A 22,081-nucleotide genomic window follows, 5' to 3' on the forward strand; every position below is an offset into this window, starting at 1 on the left:
ATACCTTATTTTGTGTTCTGTAGAAGAAAATCATATAGGATTGAAATGACAAGACGGTGAGTAAATGACTGAAGTTTCATTTTTGGGTGAACTATCACTTTAAAATCCCAGTGAAATTAAACTATTTACAATAAACACTGCAGTATTTCATGAAAAAAAATTGCATTGTAATATTTATCAATGTGGGTCATTCTTTTTAAAAATCGTGTGCAATCATTAACTTTATTTAAAATCTGAAAATGCACTTCTGTCCTGTAATGACTATCCACCTTAGATCACGTATGTTAGACGGCTTGGGTGGAGCATCCGTTAACTCCTCCCCTTCAACTAGCAGTCCCGTAAACCTGAAGTTTTGATCGTTTTTTCTTACGTATTTTGATGGATTTTGGAGTGAAATGGAATTTCTAATGAGAAAAACAGTGGGCGTGGCTTTCGTCTTTCTCTGCGATTTGATTGGATGTATAAAAACAGCCGTTGCGTTTTGAAATGGAACAAGCAGCAGACTGACAGCTGAAGGGGAGGAGTTAACGGATTCTCCGCCCAAGCCGTCTAACTTGCGTCATTTGAGATGGAAAGTCTTTACAGGACGGAAGTGCATTCTCAGATTTTAACACAAGATTATGAGGGAACACGAATGTAAAAAAGAGAATGAACCACATTGATAAACTTTTTACAATAAACACTGCTATATTTCATGAAAAAGTAGGCATTGTCATTTTTAATTTCACTGGGACTTTAAGTGATAAACTGGGATCTGTTACATGACGTTATGAGAGCAACTGTACGACTGTAAAATATTAGAAATATCTCAGACTTAAGCCCATGCATGCGATCATCCGTCCTATAGACAATTTTACTCGTGTAAAGTAAAAAATAAGTGATAAGTTAAAAATGGACGCATTACTAGCGGATCGATTTTTAAGACCTTTATTTTGACTCCAGGGGGCGCCAAAGTACTAAAAACGGTTAATCATACAATAATCCAACAGAACCTCATGGTCGACGCGCTGAGGTAAATCCCATATCAAAGGTATTGAAAACAATTTTTACCTCAGGTTGTTCTTTATATTTCATGTGTTCCATTTTACGTCCTTATAAAAAATGCTAAAAGCACCATTAAACAATATAGGCAATCTCTGGATACAGCACTTTGAAAAGCGCTCTAATAATAATGGAGGGGATCTTCTATTTTTCATTCTTTTAAGTGTTGAGGGCTAATTCGGTTTAATGGGTACCACTATTGGCTATGGCACCCATTATTCGAGCGGTCTTGTTAAATATGAGCTTGAATATAGCAAGACGCCAGTAAAAACAGATAACGCCTCGCAGCCGCTGTCACGACTCATTATGAGAACCCCACATCAACACAATTTACAGGCAATAAAACACTGACAGAAATTTCTCCACTTCATTAAGCTTCTAATTTCTTGTAAAAATGTTGCATTAATCCTTTAAATGGCTATTGGCCTGCCGCGCTGTAGAAATTTGTGTGAAAACAAGCAACTCTGTATTGTCACGCAACTTTTAGGTGAATGATTGAGCATAATTCATAATTTATGAAGTAATGTTTTGACAATAGATTAACAGAAAAGGTAAACCCAAATTGTTTACGTCTATTCTGACGACTAGAAATCGCTTTTATCTGGTAGATTTAATAACCCCACGTTGCCACAGTTGCTTCATGTAACGTTACATTGAAAAGACACGCGTCTGATAAAGACCTTAAGACCTTTCAGTTCTTTGCTCATTTATTTTTAGTGGATTGTTTGTAACAGGTTTCAACAAAGCAAAAACTTACGTTTGAACTATTTACTGTATTATATAAACTATAAATTATATAACTATATATAAACTATGACTTCATGATTAATTTGACAAGTGATATGTAATTGTTTATTTAAGATCATACAAAAAGCATAACGACTTTTAAAGGGAATAACGTGTCCATTAATACATAGGTTTTAATTTAAGATGCTCGAAAGATTTTACTTCATTTAACCTGAAGTGTTTATATAAATGATTTAAGTCAGCAAGCAAAATTTAGTTAATTAATAAATCAAATGAAGTTATGATCAAATTTTCGATATGTCTCGTCATGTCCCTGTGAGATTAGCTCATCTCTGCAAAGCTGTCGTGGTCCTCTAGATGGCGCCAATGCTCAACTTTCACAACTCTTCTCTAAGCGTAGTTATTGTTTGTCTCGTCTCTCTTTCACCCTTTCAGTGGCGACCAACATGCTAATGAAATGTTAACATCACGCACTTGTACAATGAGAGAGAAACCAGCATGATGTACAACTGTAATTTGGCCGAATAGCAGCCAGTGAAATTGCTTTGCTTTATCAAAACTGACGTGACTCTCACCCCCTCCGCTCGCAGACTTTAATGACCAAACTTGGCTAATAATTGGGAACGCTCACTGCTCCACACCTCAGCCCAACCGCAACTCTGACATATGATATTGTAGCAAAAGTATTTTCAACTTTTGTGACTACTACAGTACATAATGCCTTGCATGGTTCTGTCTCTCCAAGTTTAGAAAGTGCCACGAACGCACTGCAGATTGAAGCGTGCGGTGCTGATAGACATTTGTCAGCTGTGCACAAGCTTTTTTTTTTATCTCTCGGCGCTGTAGGTGTTGAGAAAAAAACAACATTGCAGCAGATGAAACGATGCTTGGTTTTTTCCTAAACAAAGCGACGTGACTTACAGAAACTGCTCCGGTTGCCATTTTGCCAGGTGCCTTATGCTGGTTATTTTTTGCATCAAGATCGCTCTGTCAGGTGCAAGATCCATTTTTACAGCAAGCTGTCCTGTGAGGAGAGATCTGTCTTCCAGGAGCAGGGCTCTGATTGTGAATTAGGGACCTGATTCTGTGGCCTGTCCTACTCTGGTGTGGATCAGAGGAAAGCAGTAGTCAAACCTCAGCACTGTCAGGGCCCCCTTTTATTAGAGTGCTGCTTTGCCAACAAAATCCAACACCAGACAGCCTCTAGTCATGACAGTAGGTGAACGGGAGACAAGGAGGGGGAGGGAGGAAAAGCAAAGTAAGGAGCGAGACAGGAGCGGCGGTCGGATCCTGCATTTTTTGTGTTGGGCCATCAGAGCGTGTCGAGCTGGGGCAGTCAGCCAGTAGCCGGCTAATGGGCAGCGTTGGGTCGACTGTGACTAAAGGAACAGCGACAGATGCCATTATCTCATCCTCATGTAGATACGATGTCCCGGACAGCTCAGTCCAGCGCAGAAGTTGTGTGAGTGCAGCCCGCACGCTTGTTTAAACTTAATGGAACACGATGGATTGGGTAATCACTGGATGGCATGTTCTTCTAATCTGTCCGAGGCTGTCGGAGCGCATGAACACACACACATACACACGTATCCAGCCAGACCCCTCGCTCGACTCGCCCGTTTCTCATTGCCTTTCATGAAAAACATATTGCCGTCCTTCCGCACTCATCAGGCTTGGGTTTCAAAGATGTTCTTCTCGCATCGCTAGGGATGTTCTAGTTATTGGAGGGTTGGCGATGGAGCAGAAAGCCTGCGAGTGTGTGAAGAGGGCTCATTCTGAGAGAGGGAGTCATTAGGCAACATTTTTGGGTGTATAACAAATGTGATCCGTGCTCAGCTTGGCGCAGTGATGTGAGAGAGCGATATGCAGCGCGGCAATGGCTGTTGACAGTGGATTGGCACCCCTCAAGTCATTTGCTTTCTCCAGTCAGATGTGAAGCTGCCGAGACTCAATGTACTGTAGAGAGGGGAAAAGCGGAGAACGAGTCTGTTCATTTGTATGGGTTTTCTTACCTCGTTTCTTCTTCTACTTCCCTTTTCTCCATCGCAGTGACAGATAAAGTGACCATGCTGTTCCTTCCCTCAGTTTCCTCGGTTCCACCTGCCACTCTCTCCTTTTGTGGCTCTGCCTTCCTTCTTTCTCATGTCTTATCCTCTATCTGTTTCCGTCCATCCGTCTCGTTGGTTCACACTGACACCGCTGGACTAATCAAAGACTTCTGAATGTTCTCAACCATCTCTTCTTCCTCCAGTCCTTCACCTTTCCAGAGTCTCTCTAGCACGTCGCGGGTTCTGTACTACCTGCACTAGTGAGCCGGCGCTCCACACTTGACAGGCTAACCGGGATGGTGACAATTCACGGACCAACAAGCCAACAAGAAGGTTGCATGCTCTTTTACAGTCCAAGGGCATAGAGTGGAGAAGAGTGCAGACTGTTTTGCTGCAGTGTGAAAGTTGAGGACAGCACAGTAATAAATCCCAGAGAAACCACATCTCAGGCCGTGTCACCCCTCCAACGGTGTGGTCAGAAACTGTGTGGTCACTGCCTGAGCAGTCAGCTGATTACCTCAGAAAGGTGGCCCGCTCTATAGGTGCTTCTAATGGCACGGCACAATGTTTCTGCTCTCAGCCTTCCCCCTGACATGCTCTGTGCTGTTTTACATTCTGCCTTGTGCTACACCAAAGATCATTACTTACATTTACATTTATTCATTTGGCAGATGCTTTTATCCTAAGCGACTTTCAAGTAGGAGAGCATATAAACATTTTGTCAACACGCTAAACAGTACCGTTAGTTTAAGCCATCTATCAGCCATCTATCTGATCACAGTTTTGTTTTGGTGCTTAACTTTTGTTTTCTGTATACGGTGTAGTTAGTTATATGTAATATTTACAGTGGACCTTTTTCACAAGCCTGTGATGACGTGTTCAACGGTCATCAGCATCTTAAATCTTCTTCAGCATCTAACGTTTTTTATATTTTCATAAAAAAAATGTATGTACGTTAATAACACTATGCTTTGTTTTATATTACCTTTGCATCAAATTACAAAACATAATGAACGCTAATGCGAGGGTGTTTTTTTCTACAGCGTACTATGGAAGTCACGGTAAATTTGACATCGTTCTCTCTTTTGACAGCCGTTAACACAGACTCTCTCTATTTTTTTCAGTTTGTTGAAAGTAGTGACAACGCTATCGTTGAGTTTTTCTTTTGCTATTTGAGCAAATGAGAACGCCAAAAATATATTTGTGGTAGTCTCCCATTCACCGAAGTTTACCCAACTATGACGACTTCCGCTGCTAAGAAACCCGGGAACGTGAAAAAGGTCCATTGGTGAGTGTTTGTTTTATTACAACGTAATGCCTTACACTTGCTGCGTTGCTGTGCACTAATCATGTAGACGGCATATTATAGCATGCAAGCATACTATACAACAGTAATTTGTGGTTCACAAATTTGATTAGACTAACCACATATAAAGAATAATGCGCATCAATACACCTGCTTATCTTCTTTTGTGTGCTTGGCTTTCCAGAGCAGAGTATGTAAATAGTGCAGAGTAGAGAGATTTTTGCCAGGGGCAAGAAGCCGTAGCATATGTATTATCTCTAGCACCAGGTTAGTTTGGAGCAGGTATTCTCTCACCAGTGAGCAATATTCAGTAAGTGATATTTAATACAACAGCACTCTTACCAATGTGATATTCTACAAATATTACATTTATACAATACATGTATCTGAGAGCCAATTTGATTCAAAGCACTTCTTGAAATTACTTTGCCTTGGTTTAGTAAGAGATAATGTTGAAAAAACCTGCATGGATGATTAGACTTTGTCTTGGAATTAAGTCCAGCTGGCTGTATATTATCTGCTAGTTGCCAAATAAATAATTGATTAGACATTTATTATTGTTTATTTATTTAAACGAGAAGAGATAAGAACAAATAACAATATTTAAAGGAGTAGTTCACCCAAAAATGAAAATTCTGTCATGAATTACTCAACCTCAAGTTGTTCCAATCCACACATGTATACATTTCTTTGTTCTGTTAAAGATATTTAGAAAAATGTTAGCAACTAAGGTTCTTGAGGCAACATTGCATACCATAGTAGAAAAAATTAGAATGGGTGCCCCAAAACAGTTTGTTATCCTAATGCCGGGGCCTCACCACAAGATAATCGGGCCGATTTCTCCCCTTCCGACAATTCTAAGGAAAGTCCCGATGATCTTTAAAGGCTCTGAAGATTATCTTATCAGATTTGCCTGTGGTGTGATGTGTGTTAAGAGTGAATGAACCTGATCGGAAGAACATCGGAGCCGCCCGATCGCAAATCGGAAATCCTGGTGTGTGGGGGAAACCCTGAGGACAAACGCACAAGAACTCTGTTGATTGTCATGTGGAACAAAGCAATATCCAATTAGAAGCCAGCTGACAGTACAGTAGTATAACAACCGTAGTTATCACTTCAACAAACCCTTTTCTTTATTCTGTAAATTTTCTGTTAAAAGCATTACAAACACTATCATCGCAATTACGAATAATTTCAATAAAAAATAGGCTATGTGCAAGTGACCGTAGTGATAGTAGTCCGAGTGTGCTGATGCTTTAAGGTGGAACAGAAAAAATAGGTCCAGTGGCGCTAGTGGAGCCAGTAGATTCTTTCACTTGATAATGTCAGCGGCTATTTTTTACAAACAGTATTAATATTCTTTTTTAATTACTGTGAAGACATAAATACAACAATATTTGAGTTGCAATAAAATTATATCTAGTGCTGTGCCACCTTAAATGCTTTAGACGATGCTGCTTGAGCAATTTCTCAACGATAAATAATATTTAAAAAATGACATAAAAGGTTATGTGAACACATTTGTTTATATTGAACACATATATAATAAACAAAGCCTACAGTGAAATAATAAAAAACCTTTTCTGAAATCTCGAGAGAATTTGCGAGATTTCCTGTGTTCACGGTCAGGACTGTGAAAAACAATCTAAAATCTGTTTGTGTACGGCGTGCTTTCTTCGTCACATCACGGCGCACCACACATTATAGGAGCAAGACGAATAAATCTAGGATTTTGTATCCTCATGTTTTTGTGGTCTCACAGTTTGAAACTCTTAAGATTTAAAAAAATCTTTTGGTGAGGCCCCGGCATAAATTCTTCAAGGTATCTGCTTTTGTGTTCAACAGAACAAATAATTAAAAACTGTTGTGACAAGCAATTTTAACAACTTTTTGTTGGTAAGATATTTGCAAAGCCCAGTGACAAACAATCAAGGTGACTAATCATAATGATTTATGGAAAAAAGATAAAGATAACAAAATAAGGAGAAAATACACGGTTTGAGAAAGGACGGCAGTGATGTGCGTTGTATACACTTTTAATCTCAGTAAATACTCTAAGGTCAGTAGTTTTCTGATGGGTTCCTTATTAAAAACTTGCAGTAGAGGAAAAAAAGAAAACAATTTAAGAGTGAGATTAGGACATATCACGTCCCAAACCCGAAGCTGCACTCGTCACATTAGCACCACAGCTCATTGTGTTAGGGCCATGTGCACAAACTCGTAAAAAATGTATTCTGTAAATATGGCATGTGACACTTTCACTCCAGCTAGCCCATCAGCAGAATTTGATATATCAGTCCAAAGGTTATAATTGAGCAGCCAGTTCGGCAAGTACATGTCAGATCTCCGGCAAAAGTACAGGATTATTGATGCTCCTTTTGCAGGATTTAAAAGTGATGACTGTCTCAGTTTTTCGTGTGAGATGGTGTTTGCTGCAACTGTCAGATTTAGGACCTTCGCAGGATGACTGATAGAGAGTGTGAAGAAGTGTGGAGGAACAGAAGTGACAGCTAAAGATCTGGGCACAGTGTGCGCGCGAGAGTGCTTACATAGCAGTGCGGCTGCAAACTAAGCAAGAGCAAAAGAGCGAGAGAATTAAAGCAAAGACTGACTGCACAAATGCAATATTCAGTATATCGTGGAGAACAAGCAATACAAACAAGATAAAAGTCCAAAGCGGGAGTTCGTGGGGTGCAGCAGGCGAGAAAAGACACCACAGATTGTGTAAACTAACTCTACTTTCTCTCTCTTTTTCTCTGCGTAAGTCATGTCTTGTGTAGCCCATCCCTTATTTGAGGATTGGATCTAAACCAGTAATTTCCCTTGCAGAAATTCTCATTTAAAACTTCACCATTGTCCAAGAAGCATTACAACGAAAAATCTGAAACACAAAACAGCCATTATTTCTTTTGGGCGTTGAATCAACTTGGTTGTTTATTGTTTTTTCTTTTATTTCCATTTTAACTTTTTTTATTAACCTTTGATGTCAAGCAAAGTTGTGACCTTGTCTTTCAAAGTTTCCTGGTTTTGGAGCCTTTCCGCTGTTTTCTCTTGTCAAGGGCAATCACAGCATTGTGCCAACACCTGTGGTGATGGGGCGGTTTACTGTGTGAAAACATTTTGTACTAGGAACAAATCAGACAGGACAAGCACCCCTGGCTATTGGCTTTTAATCCTATGGCATTCTTTCTGTCTCTCTTTGTCTATCCTCTTTGTAACTCACTTCGACTTATTCTTTTGAGTTCGGTTTTACTATTAGATATTCGGTTTGTTTTGTGTTGTATATTAGAAAATACTGATTTGCCTCGGGTAAAGAAAACTGGACTATGAACATTTCTACCACTAAAGTGTAATTCAAGTCACAGATCATATTATAATTAAACATTAGTTGAAAATGAAAATTCTGAATGTCAGAAAAACATTTTCCTAAATATCTTTCTTTGTGTTCAACAGAACAAAGAAATTTAAACAGGTTTGGAACAACTTGAGGTTGAGTAATTCATGACCGGATTTTCATTTTTGGGTGGAGTTATCCCTTTAACAATTAAAATATTAGTTGATTTATTAACACGTTAAGTAAATAAAACAATGTATTCACATTTTTCAACGTGTCATTTGAACTTTTATTATAAACTCTAATTGAAAATATCTCCATTCATTATAATATAGCCTGTAAGCTTTGGCAGTGCATGTGATTTTAATGTATGCAGATATGAAGTGTTGATTGTGTTTTTAAGTTAAAAGCACCATTGTAAAATAATAAGTTATCTATTGGCATAATTTTGTGTCGATATGTCTGATTAAGAGTAAGAAGCCGTGAAAGAGAACTCAATTCAGTATTTTGCGCGTTGTCTGATGCGGCATTCCGGCCGCGCGCATATCTCATACAACACGTGAGAACCGAATCCAGTCCTCTTTTGCATCTTCTTGGGAATATTTAAATAGGCAAGTCTTAAAAACGTACAAATGATCATTTTCCATGATGATACAGCACTGGCCCGATCAGGCATTTGACAGTTCTCTCAACTGGCCCGAGGATCTCCCATGCTGACCCCGGGCCATCGGGCAGTCCTTTATGTCGAGCCCTGTGATGCTACATGAGGACTGCATAAGTCGTTCAGGTGGAGGAAACATTTGCTTCCTGATTAAATACCTGTTGCTCAGTTCATTTCTAAAAACCAGCTCACAAGAACATTTTGCTCTCTTCTTTTCAGAGTTGCACCTCGAATCCTCAGACACGATTTTTTTCCCACCACTAACTGTAATTAATGGCCAATTTGCTTTTCCGTTCCTCTCGCAATTAAATCCATAACTCTTCAAGTCACAATGTCAAAAAAGGAGAACACAAAATGAAATGAATGATAGGCTAATTCCTGAATACAATGGGCTTTTAAGTCTGGGTACGACATGACGTGTACACCATTAAAAACTAGCGTGCTACCACCTTGCATCAGTTATTTCTTTCGTGTATTAAAACAGACATTTCTGTTTCCAACAGAACATTTCTCTGACATGCCTCTTTGACTTCAAAGGAAATGTAATCAAGCAGAATTGCTGTGGTAATGTAGGCCGTATGAGGAGTTCTTACGTGTCACGGTTAAACGCTGTTCTTTGTGTAGCTGACAGTTGTTTTAAAAGAATGCTAAGTTGTTTGGTTTACAGTGTGATGTCTAATTTGTCCGCTGACGTTCGTGAGGGTCTGGTCGGGAGCTGCCGGATCTCGGAGATGTCAGAAAGGATCCTGTTTTCATTACTCACAGATTCTGAATGAACTGAGGATGTGCTGAAGGGTTCTGATAAGTGCTGCTTCATCTCGGTTTTTCACGCCTTTTCTCTGCAGGGCTGAAAAACATGAGGAGAGTGAGATATGAACAGAGGGATGTAAAGAGAGACGGCATGAATAAAGAAGCGGGAATGAGTTGCGGGAGCGGGCGACGGGAGGGAACTGATAAAGTGAGTAGGTAAGAAAGTTTAGATTGGTTGTGGGCGCGATGAACTGTCTGGAAAATCTCCCATGAAGAACGTAGTGAGCGATAATGAGCAAACCAGGCCAGATGAGAGGTTGAGGAGAACTGCCCTGCAAAGTCCATCCCGACAGGTCACTTCCTCCCCATCAAATCAAACTAATGATGTAATCAAATGAGATGTTATTTTATGGCCCAAACACACCATCCACCTTTCCTCCTGTCTCACCTCCTCTCCGTGTTGACGGTGATGGAGGTAGGACGGTGAAACAGAGAAGGTCCGGGTGGGGGGTCGGAGTGTAGCTGGGAGGTCAGAGGGTATAAAGGGTTTGTCTGAGCAAGGTAGGTAAAATACAATTAAAACTAAGCAGGGAGTCAAGGGGAGTGACCTAGGTGAGACTACGGTGTGTGTGTGTGACACATAATGAAAGGTTGAACCTTCCGTCACAGAGATGGCATACCAAATCGACTCACCCAGGGAAAGAGAAGCCACAGAGAGAGGGGGAGAGAGAGAAGGGAGGGAGAGCCGGAGAGCGTGGTTGCCACGGGGCTGAGTGACAGAAATTAATAATTAGTGACAATGATTGACAGCGCACTCTCCATCTGCGACCCGCCGCTGCCTCCGAGCGCTTGCCTCCGCCGGCGACCGCGGGCACAATGAGCTCCAGCGGGATTCTGAGAGACGCTGATGATTGACAACTGCCTCCTGGAGAGATAGGGACAGCCAGTGTATAGGGGTGACGTGGAGAGGGAGGAGGGTAGAGTTGGGAGGTGTGTGGAAATGTGTTGGGAGGAGAGTAGGGGGTTCGGTCATGATGGAAGTAGAGAAACGTTACCCCAGTGCCGGTCCGACTCGACCCACCTCCGAGCCTGCAAAACAACACACGGCCGCTATGCAAAGCACTCACGCTTTCTCCAGGGAGGAGTGAGAGCGAGAGGAGAGAAAAGGGGAGATGGGAAGGAAAGCGATTTGTGTAAGAGGGAATGGTCATTGATAATTAGCCAGCTGTCTGTATTCTCTGTCCTGTCTTTGATGGATTTGTCTCTCAGAGCGCTCTTTATTCTGGCTCATTATTGGGCAATTATTTTGCCTCTAGCTTATCTCTTATCTTGATAATTGCACAAAGCGAGTGAGGGTAAAACAAGCTTTCATTACACATTAACACAGTTTCTTGTTCATGTGAACACGATATAGTTGAGATGTACAGTATATACATAGAACTGTATTTTCAGGTCATCTTTCTTTCTTTCTTTCTTTCTTTCTTTCTTTCTTTCTTTCTTTCTTTCTTTCTTTCTTTCTTTCTTTCTTTCTTTCTTTCTCGTTATCCCCTCGACCCCGTCCCGTTTCTTTTCTCTCACCAATCTTCGTTGAGCAGTCCACATCAGCCTCTTTACGAATACGCCCCTTCTCTCTCTCTCTCTCTCTCTCTCTCTCTCTCTCTCTCTCTCTCTCTCTCTCTCTCTCTCTCTCTCTCTCTCTCTCTCTCTTTCTTTCTTTCTTTCTTTCCACCATCTTTTCTTTTTTTTGTATGCGTGACACGACCGTGTCTACATTTAAAATAACGACCTTGCGCGCACAAAAGACGTGTGAATCGCCCCTTAAAGACACAGTTCACCCCAAAATCATTTTACCCTCAAGGTGTTCCAAGTCTGTATAAATTTCTTTGTTCTGATGAACACGGAGAAAGATATTTGGAAGAATGCTGGTAACCAAACAGTTCTTGGCCACCATTGACTACCACGGTAGGGGAAATGACATAGTCAAAATAACTGTTTGATTTTCTACATTCTTTAAAATATCATATTTTGTGTTCAACAGAACAAAAAAATATATCAAGCAATTTTTCCTTTTTTAAAGTTTTAAATTAAAGTTTGGAACAACTTGAGGGTGAGTAAATGATGACAGAATTGTCATTTTGGGTGAACTGTTCCTTTAATTGAAACCAACTTGTACAGACATATCTCAAAATATATTAGTGCAGTGTTTTGTCTCAAGATGCACACCAGTACGGTTTTTTAAGGCCTGTTTGTAAAAACTACTTATATTTAACGAAAGACCTTGTCTTGGCTTAATCTAATCGTGTCTGGGAAATCGCCCGTTAGTGAAGGAAATTGTTCCATAAAGGTTTCTATTTTGCAATTACACCTTTGTTAGATCATCAGGCAGTTACAATCTGATATGTAAGTGTTTTTTTTGTGTGATAAATTCAACAGAAAAATATGTTCTTAATGTTAAAGACAGTAATGTAAGTAATGGCATGTAAGTAAAACCTGAATGTCTGTTTTATTGGCGCTCTATCTATTCTGCCATAATCTTCCATTAGTTTACTTACGCACATCAATTCAAATCAAAAGAAAAACTGAAAGACAATCTCTGACCTGTCATACCCTGATGGGGATAAACAAGTATCTCTGGCCTCTAAAGAGAGGTCCAGCGTGTAGAGAGAATAGCCCAGTGGAATTTGGCCCATGCCAAGCATACTTTAGCCTGCTTTGACATGGGATGCTCTAATACATTCCAGCACAACTTCAGTCTGGTAAAAGGTCTCTAAGGCTTACACATAAACACACACGTGCACACTTGACCTCAGGGGAACCAAACCGGATTGCACAGCAGAGTTAGTCCTGCTGGGAAATGATTCATATCAGTGAACATTATTGATTTTTCCAAAACGGGTTGTGTCTCCTTCTATTTTCCTCTCTCCCTCTCATCCACAGCAGGTTACACATCTGTTGTTTTCTGCTGTCAGATGTATAGAACACCTGTCCTTTGTACGATTATCTCCATTTCCTTTTTCGTTTTCACAATGGTGAGAGTTGTACTGAACTGCTTGCACATTCATTGTCATATTGAAGAGGTGTTTTACACACTTCAGGCTGTCTTCTTAATATATTTTAGTTGGATCTCATTTAACTTATGAATGATTAATCTGTCTTTAAAATGAATACACAAAACATCATATCGGAATATTTGGATTCAGTTAACCTATTGTATTGAGTAATGAAGAGTATTCAAGTCTATGTTTAAATGATTAGCCGTGTCTTTGTCGTTGGTGCAGTGTGAAGATGGTCATTTTATGTGATCACCTTAGACCCTGTCTACATTCTTAAAAATGAAGGTGCTTCACGCTGCCAAAGAACCTTTTTTTGTCTAAATGGTTCCATAAAGAACGTTTAACATCCGAAGAACCTTTCTGCCTTACAAAAGGTTCTTCAGATTATAAAAATGTAGAAAAGAGATGGTTCTTTAAAGAACCTTTGACTAAATGGTTCTTCGTGGAACCAAAAATGGCTCTTCTATGGCATCGCTGTGAAGAACGTTCTAAGCACCTTTATTTTTAAGAGTGCACACCGCAAGCTAGTGGGGCAATGTGACATGACAGAAGACTGTAGAACCCATTATAAACAGAAATGATGTCCCCACTGGATGCGATGCGGCGCAAAAACACCTTGTTCTTAATGGTTTCTATTGTCTTTTGTCGTGTCACATTACACCGCTCGCGTACGGTGTACGGTTTTGAATTCTGTCCTCCTGTCAAATTTTCCCCCTGTAGAGCAAATGAGAAGTGACTGTCAGAACGTGCAGTTCTTCTCCATCTTCAGTGGCGTGATATAACAGATTGCTTTTGCTTACTTCAGTAGTGCTCCTGCTTTAAAAATCACTTTTTACACAACCTTTGTTACTGGGCAGTTGCCTTGTTAGAGTAGAATTTTGCAAGAACCTTTTCTGCTTTTGCTCCGCTTGTTTCTGTTACCTTTACAACTGAGCACGAAACCTTCAAGACACTCGGTTCTTATTTGCATTTGTTCTCTTTCTATCTGTTTTCCTTCTTGTCCTCTCTTCTCTCCCTTGGACATCATCACCCCTCACCTCTAGAAAACACACACACTTACATATAGAGTCCGTTGCACATGTGAGCTGACAGCTGGCTTCCGCAGGGCCCAGCAGGTGCGATGACAAGGCCCCAGAGGCCCCCGACTCACCGAGCGTGTGCGTTTGTGTGTGTGCTCCGTCCCTGGAAGAGTTTACTTGACCAAAACCCCTAGACCCATAGGTTGCGCTTGTGTCTTTAAAAGTTGAATATTTGTTTTTACTTTCTATAATTTGCAGTTCTTCAGTGACATTGTGCACTACACCCAGGAAAAAAGAAACTCCGTCCTGCTTGTTTTTCAACTTTCTTGCGTAACTTTTACAGGCCCCCAAAAGTACATTTAAGTCTTGTTCCCAGCACATGGGAGTTGACACATTATAAATAGTTTAATTCTATCTATGGAAAGTAGACGCTTAATTATCCTGATCTGTGCTTTGACGCTCTAGTTCTCTCTCTCTCGCTCGCTCCCGAACATGGGCGATACTGGTCAGCGTGGGATGTCTGCGCAGTGTGATGTTGAAAGGCACCGCGCACACACACACCTGGCTCACCGGCTGCCTCTCTGGTCTGCGTCACCTTTTGTCAGGCTCATGTTAATTAAGCCCCGTCAACGGCACACACACATACACACACATGCATCCTCACCGGGGCGCCTTTTAATGAGCCCGCCATTTGATAGTTATAGACACCAAACCCATGTGCTTGGTTTATTCCTTGATGTGCCCGCGTGTGTTTTCTGAAGAGGAGGGTGAAAAGAGGAAGAGGGTTTGGGGAAAGAAAGCAGGGGAGGGAGGATCAGCTGATGAGAGATTGTTTATGGTAAATAGGGGGTATGTCATCACTCTTTCTCTCTCTCCAATTCTCACTTTTTGCGTCCAAGTGAGACCTGACTCGCCCTTTTCAGCGAGATGAAAGACGCCCGGCACGGGGCTTCCAAACAAAAGTGCCGGCAATCACAAACAAACCTTCAAATGAAGAACATCAAAGGCGCTGCCCCAATTGTTAGCCTCTCGTGTCCGGGGAAAATTGGCTCATTAAGGGCAAAAAATGACATTGTTTACATTAACCGAGGGCCCTGATTAGATGCAACCATGTTTGTTAGGTTGTGTTGTCCGCCTTCACTGTTGCCGTTACCAACAGGCCACTTCAGCTTGCCGCCTGCACAATCGTTCCTTTGAAGGCTTTCTCTTCGCTGATAAAGAGAGAAAGAATGGGAAAACAAAAAAAAGAAAGCGAGGGAGAAATAGATAAACACGATCACAATTGCGAACACATAGAGAAGGACATGATAGGACCATTCTCTCTCTCTCTCTTTCTCTATTCTAGCGTCAGTTTTCTCTCTTTAGGACTAATTAGGTTGCCCGTGGAAAGGGAGGCGATTCAAGAGGACAGTTGGGGTTGTGATGGATCTGTTTGTGTGGTAATTGCACTGATAAAGGGCCGGGTGTATTTAGAAGGAAAGAAAAGGGAAGGGCCGTAGTGCTGAGTGGGTTTGGGGGGGGGGTTGTATTGGGGCATGTTGTACTGCTGGCCCGAGTTCACCTTGTAAATGAAAAGCTCTTTTGCGGTGTATTCGCAAGCTGTAACACTACTGTGAGGTGGGTTGGGGAGAAAAAGTGTTAGTAATAGGAACATATTTGCATTCAAATCTGCGGGAAGTAAATAGCAGTGATCTTTTATTACTGACGAAGGCTTGAAAAATAAAATAAATGCTAATTCTGTCATTATTTACTTAATCATTGTTCTGTCATTATTTACTGTTCTCTTGCTTTAAAGCAATGACAATTTTATTGATTTACTCACCTTCTTCTCATATTAAACCTGTATGACTTTCTGTCTTCCGCAGAACACAAAAGAAGATATTTTGAAGAAAGTTGTTAACCGAACAGATTCGCTTGCGTTAGTTTGTGTCCATACAATAAAAGTGAATGGGTGCTGTTAGGTTACCAACTTTGTTTGAAGCATCGCCTTTTGTGTTCTGTGAAAGAAAGAAAGTCATACAGTTTTGAAATGACAAGAGGGTGAGTAAATGATGACAGAATTAGTATTTTGGGGCAAACTATCCTTTTAAGTACTTAAAGAAATAGTTCACCCAAAAATGAAGATTTTACATCATTTAAGTGTTCCAAATGACTCCACTGGATTAAAACTTTGTTAGGCTTAAAAACTGGTCTCTGAAGCAAAACTAAACGTGTATGAGAGATGCATGTTATTTAAATCGTATTTAGCAAAATTGAACTGTAATAAATATGCAGATCTGAGCACTAACTTCAAGTCTTATTGGTTCTCATCTGGGCGACAAAAACATTTATTTGTGTTTAACTAAAAAAATGAACTCATATTGATATGGCATGAGGGCGAGTAATTTATGATCAAATTAAAATTTTGGGGTGATCTGTACTGCTTTCCACTTGCTGTGAAGCTAAATATATGATTCTGTGAAGATTAGACCAATTGTTTTAATGTCAGAAGTTTTTGTAGTTTGGAGAACTAAAGCTTATTAATCAATTCAGTTTTACAAGATATCTTTATGTTTCATACTCCCCATACAAGTTTTTATATTCTAATGCAGAATAAATTTGAGCCATATGTTTTTCTCAAAACATCTCAAGTGTCTCTCAGCTGAAGTTTCAGCATCACAAGGCATTATAATGTGACGCATTTATGAATCTCATCGCTTGCTCTTATGTCTCAGGGCAGGTGCCGAGCCGGGCCGTGTCTGTGTGTGTGTGTGAGAGTGAGAGAGAGAACAGTACTGCTAACCACACTGTGACCTCCTAACCCCTAGCTCCCTTCTTCTCCAGCCTCCGTCACCTCTGCCCTCTCAGGGAGAGTGACCTAACCTGAAAATAATTACAACTACTGAACTGTCACTGAACCCCCACCTCACCTGCAGCCCTTATCACCAAAACACTCACCACACAGGTCAGGTCAGCACATTAGATCACCCATGCACACACTCACACCCCAGCTCCACTAAACTTCCTGATTTCTATTTACATATTTCCATTTTTTTCTTTCTCTGCGTCTCTTCCTCTGTGTAGAACCCCCCACAACACAACCCCCAAAACTGTAGTAATTACCTTTTAAAATACTTCAGCATCTCCCTCAGAGACAGATAAAACTTTGCCCAGTAAAGCACTGGAGGAAGGCGGAGCTGTTTTGCGCTGGTGCCTTGGAAACCGAGGCGAGAGGAATGAAAATGATCTTGACTTCTGACCAGCCCCGTCTCTTGGGGAGGCCCAGCACAGGTTAGAAGAACGCACGGTGACTTCCTTTGACTGTTTAAGAACTATTAGAGAAAATATAAATTGGTTATGGCAGGCTGAGGAGGCATTGACATTCTGTGTGTGCCAACAATTTCAATTCATGATTTTTCCCCCCCATTATAAGGCCTTTAAAATACAATTTTGTTTTAAACTCAAATGAGTTGGCTCACAGTGCCTTTGGTGACATGTAAATTTATATTGGTAAGAGAAAACAAGTCACTCAAATCGCTTTTTTATAAAGTAGTCTCACCCTGTTTTTTTTTTTTGTGTGTGTTTTTATATATAAATATCTGACAGCTTCGGCAAACGCTGAGATACGGCTGACAAATATGATATACAGCCGTGGAAAATTAAGAGACCATTCCAAATCTTCATTTAAATTGCATTTCTAGATGTATTGTGGCCACTCCAGTCCAGTGTCTGTTGAATGTCAAGAAAATCAAACCTCAGGAGTGACAAAGTCATCCAACAGCAATGTGAAAGACTGACAGCATGAAAACTGGGATAAAAATAGCGGTTTTCACATAAAAAATAAAAATAATGTTTGAACTTTTCTTAAATACATGCACACTTATTTGATGACTGAAAAAATACAGAGCATCCTTTCTGTTACTGTATTTTGACCTGTTTCCCCAGTTTTCATTTTCTGCAAATAAATGCAAATAGAAATAATATTTTTATTTGAAATTTGGTAGAAATATGGTTAGTAGTTTACAGAACGAAACATAAATGATAATTTTTTTCCTAAACACATAACTATAAATAATACATTTTAAAATCAGAAGAACTGATTTTGAAATTCTCTCTTAATTTTTTCAGCGGCTGTATTTTAAAAATAGAATTATTCCATCTGTAAAAGATACATAATTATTGTTCTGTTTTTTTTACAAGTTTAATACAGAATAATTCAGATAAGGTCCAATCGGATCTCACGGCTCAGTTATAGTAATTGCGTAGTATTTACTTTTAAGGAGCCTTCTGGGAAAAGATTATTCTCAAGGTAAGAGATGAAATAACCTATGGGGCAAAGACGATCATAACGGAGAGTTTTAAAAGATCCCCTAAGAGTCTTTAACTTAATTGTTTTGCACAGTGATGTCATGTACCCTCAGGCTTCATGAGCACCTCCTTTAATTCTCACTCCTGGGAAATAAAGAAGAAATAATGGTTAGAGGAAATGCAATTGTGATATTGATAATAAGGACGGAACCCGTGTAGACGAGAGATTTGCATATACCCCTCTTAGCTAAATGCTTTTTTAAATACACTGTTTTTTGCATATTAGTTTTTTAGTTACACAGATGCTGTAGGTGGCAAAATTCACCTTCTTTAAATTTGGTCACGCCGTCTGAAAACTATCTATGAAAATGAATGCTGATTAAGTTTGGTTTTGAACTCTGGTTCCGTTCAACTCCAAATGAAAACTACTAACACTTATATTATATTTTTTGCAGTTTTAAACTTTTTTAAGCTTTGTGCCCCGCTAAGGAAAAATGTACCATTCTGCTAGCCACACGCTCTGCTCTGTTTAATGAAGCCCGTTTGTACATTACCAATTTAACTAGTCAAGTTAGCAAAGCATTGATGAAACGGAGAGAGCAGCGAAGGTGAGAAGAAGGCTGGATTGAGGGTATGCGGGCGATAAAAGCGAGCACACAGGAAGGTGTTTTATTGAATCTGCAGTGTCCACAGGATCGGGTAACTAACTTAGAGGGCAATTCTAAAAGCGTTCAATGTGTGGAGCCCTATGGGCAGTGTCACTCTCAATCTACAAAACAGAGGACCTGAGGGGCTGCTCTTTGAATAAGAAAACTACTTTTACAATACAGATGGATTATTTCATCTCTGACTGGTCTCTCCTGAGACCTCAGGCGCATATTTTGGGGAGTAAAAATAGGGCTGTGAATGTGTGTTCGGTCAAATCTGATATCAATATCACTTTAGAGAGATGATTTCCGTATATCTGCCTCTCGGAAGCCTTTCATTCCATTTGGCTCACAGGGATACAATTTACCTCAAAATTAAATGCGATAGTTGAGAGAGCCACACGAGAACTCACAGATCATATATATCCAAAGGTGCTCAGACATCTAAATGAGTTTAAGGGTGCAACAATGCTAAAAATAAGTATCTCCAGTCTGATTTTAACGTAATTGCAAATGTGCAGATGTTTAAATAATGTATGTTCAGCTATGTTATATAATTATCACATTTTTTAGTCTCGCTGAAGTTTGACAGGCACCAAAGACAAACAGAGACGGACACTTTTCAGACAGCGGTCATTGTGTTATCAGACTTCCCATTGATTAGCCCAAAGGACCCCCCCGGGCTTTGCTAAATGGTGTCTGTGTATTGCTATTATGGGGGCTACCAATTATTTCCCCCCTGAAATTAAGGGCAGTGACCCTAATATGAGGCCACTTAGTGCTTGTAATAAGATGATAATTGAGTTTGAAGAAAGAAGCCCATCCCCTCCCTTACCAACTTCTTATTCTTATTATTCATGCTAACTGCCAGTTCTTAATAATGGATTACAGTGGCATTACTTACATTTATCATTTCCTGCGTGATGGACTGTGTGCGTCTGTGTGTGTGTGGCTGGAGGATCATAGGTGAAGGAAAGAACCGAGAAGGACCCAGATCATCTTATTTCTTTGTATTTCATTCTATTTTCACTTTAATGCTGTTCTGCTCTTACTGGCTCCGCTGGCATGTGCTGTAATTGTATATGCACATTTCCCTCTGGACTGGAAATTAAAAGAAAGTTCTTCGTCTAACCATTCATCCATTCTTTCTTTTTATTAGTTCTTGGCTCTCTCTCTACACACCCATACACACACGCACACACGCACAGCACACGCACGCACACACACACACACACACACACACACACACACACACACACAAACACACACACAGAAAACTTGTCCTGGGAATGGGAAGCTTATTCGAATAGAACCATATTGTAACTCCGAGAAAATAAAGCATGCACATATACGCATTCACTGAAGTGACTTTTGCCAAGATGGCCCTGCCTGAATCAGAACTTCTACATATGGCACCCTGCTAAAACCAGTCTTTGTAATGTGGTAGAATGATGACAAATGTGATGTAAGAAGGTGGTGTGTACATCATTGGGACAGTTTTAAATGTCCAGTGTATGAAATTTAGCAGCATCTAGCAGTAAGGTTGCGAATTGCAACCAACGGCTCACTCCACCCCTCCCTTTTGAAGCACTATGGCGGCAGACACAGGGTCTGATGACGTCACGTTTTCGCTTCTTTGCGGAAGAAGATGACATATTTATGAAACAGTTTGTCCGTTTAGGGCTACTGTAGAAACAACATGACAAATTCCATTTAAGGGGATCCATGGTGTATGTAGATATAAATAGCTCATTCTAAGCTAATAAAAACATAACGCTTCATTATGTTAGGTCTTTATACACCTCTGAAGACATAGTTATGTATATTATATTGCCTTTCTGACAATTGATCCTCCAAAAAGTTACACGCGGCACCTTTAACATTAGGACACTGTGAATTTCATATAGCAAGCAGCTACTACACCAGCTACAGGTTTTTGTTGGCTCTATCTCCATCAGATTTGCTTGCGTCCTCAGAATCCGGTGTACAATCTTAAAATCCTGAAGGATTTGAAACCCGCAATCATTATTTGAAACGTATTCTATAGGATCACAAAGGGATCATATAAGGATCTACTAAAAGCCACTTCTGGATAAACTGAGATTTTTGTTGGTGTTTCAGGTTATCCGGAAGGATCATTGACTAAACAGATCAAAAGTTTAAGATCAGACCAGCGTGTGCAATTTTGGTAAAAGCCTCAAACATCATGTATGTTTAAACGGTAACAAAAAGGGTGATTAATTGTTAAAGCTTTATTTGAATTACACAGACACAACTGCTAGCCTGTTCCTTGAATTTGTTTCAGAAGGGACTAAACTAGGCAGAAGTGGATCTAAACTATTTATACACGTTTTTAATCTTGATCATTGCAACTCAATGAACGAATCTTTGGCATGGACCGTAAGGAAATGTCTGGCAGGCGTTTCGTGATCTGTTGCACTGCCAGCCACATCAACAACAAACTTTTACATTTCAATCACTGCATTCAATTACTGAATGCTGGCATAAACTTGGCAGCTGAAATGGAGGGAAAAGAGAAATCTGTGAACCAAATCTCTGAACTTTTCACCTTATGCAACATTTCTCAAGAGGCAATTGTTATGTCAAGTAATGCAGATCTGGGCTGCATTCGTACTTAACCTGGCAAATTCCCTGACATTACCGGAATATAAGGAACATAACTGCTCAGGTACATTATAATTCCACAATTAGCAAAGAAATTATTGTGTTTTATGAATACAAAATGAAGTGGTGGCTAAAATTATTTGGCTCAGTAGTGATTTACTTTGTAAAATATCTTTAAGTATATGAGCGTTTGGTGCCAGTTAGCTTCCCACTGTTATGAAGAAGCCTAAGTAAGTGTCACTTTGAAATTGTGTTGTTAATTAGATCATAATGGCCTCATCAATTAGGAACAAATCAAGGCTTGGCCGGGGCTGGACGTTTTAATGAAAAGTTAAAGTGGGTCACCCCTCAAGCCCTCGAGAGTCCAAATCTGCTCTCCAGATCGTCATTCATCACTGATAACAACAGTCTGAGGGGTGTAGTACACCAAACCCAACTTTACTCTTTAAAACACCTGCAACTATGATGTTATGACCCTAACATTTAACATATCAAGACACCCTGACCGTTTCCATAAGCTTATCTCCCCATCCAACCTCGGGTGTCAATCCTTGAAAAAGTGG

The sequence above is a fragment of the Triplophysa rosa genome, linkage group LG8 (assembly GCF_024868665.1).
Source record: "Triplophysa rosa linkage group LG8, Trosa_1v2, whole genome shotgun sequence".
NCBI lineage: Eukaryota > Metazoa > Chordata > Actinopteri > Cypriniformes > Nemacheilidae > Triplophysa > Triplophysa rosa.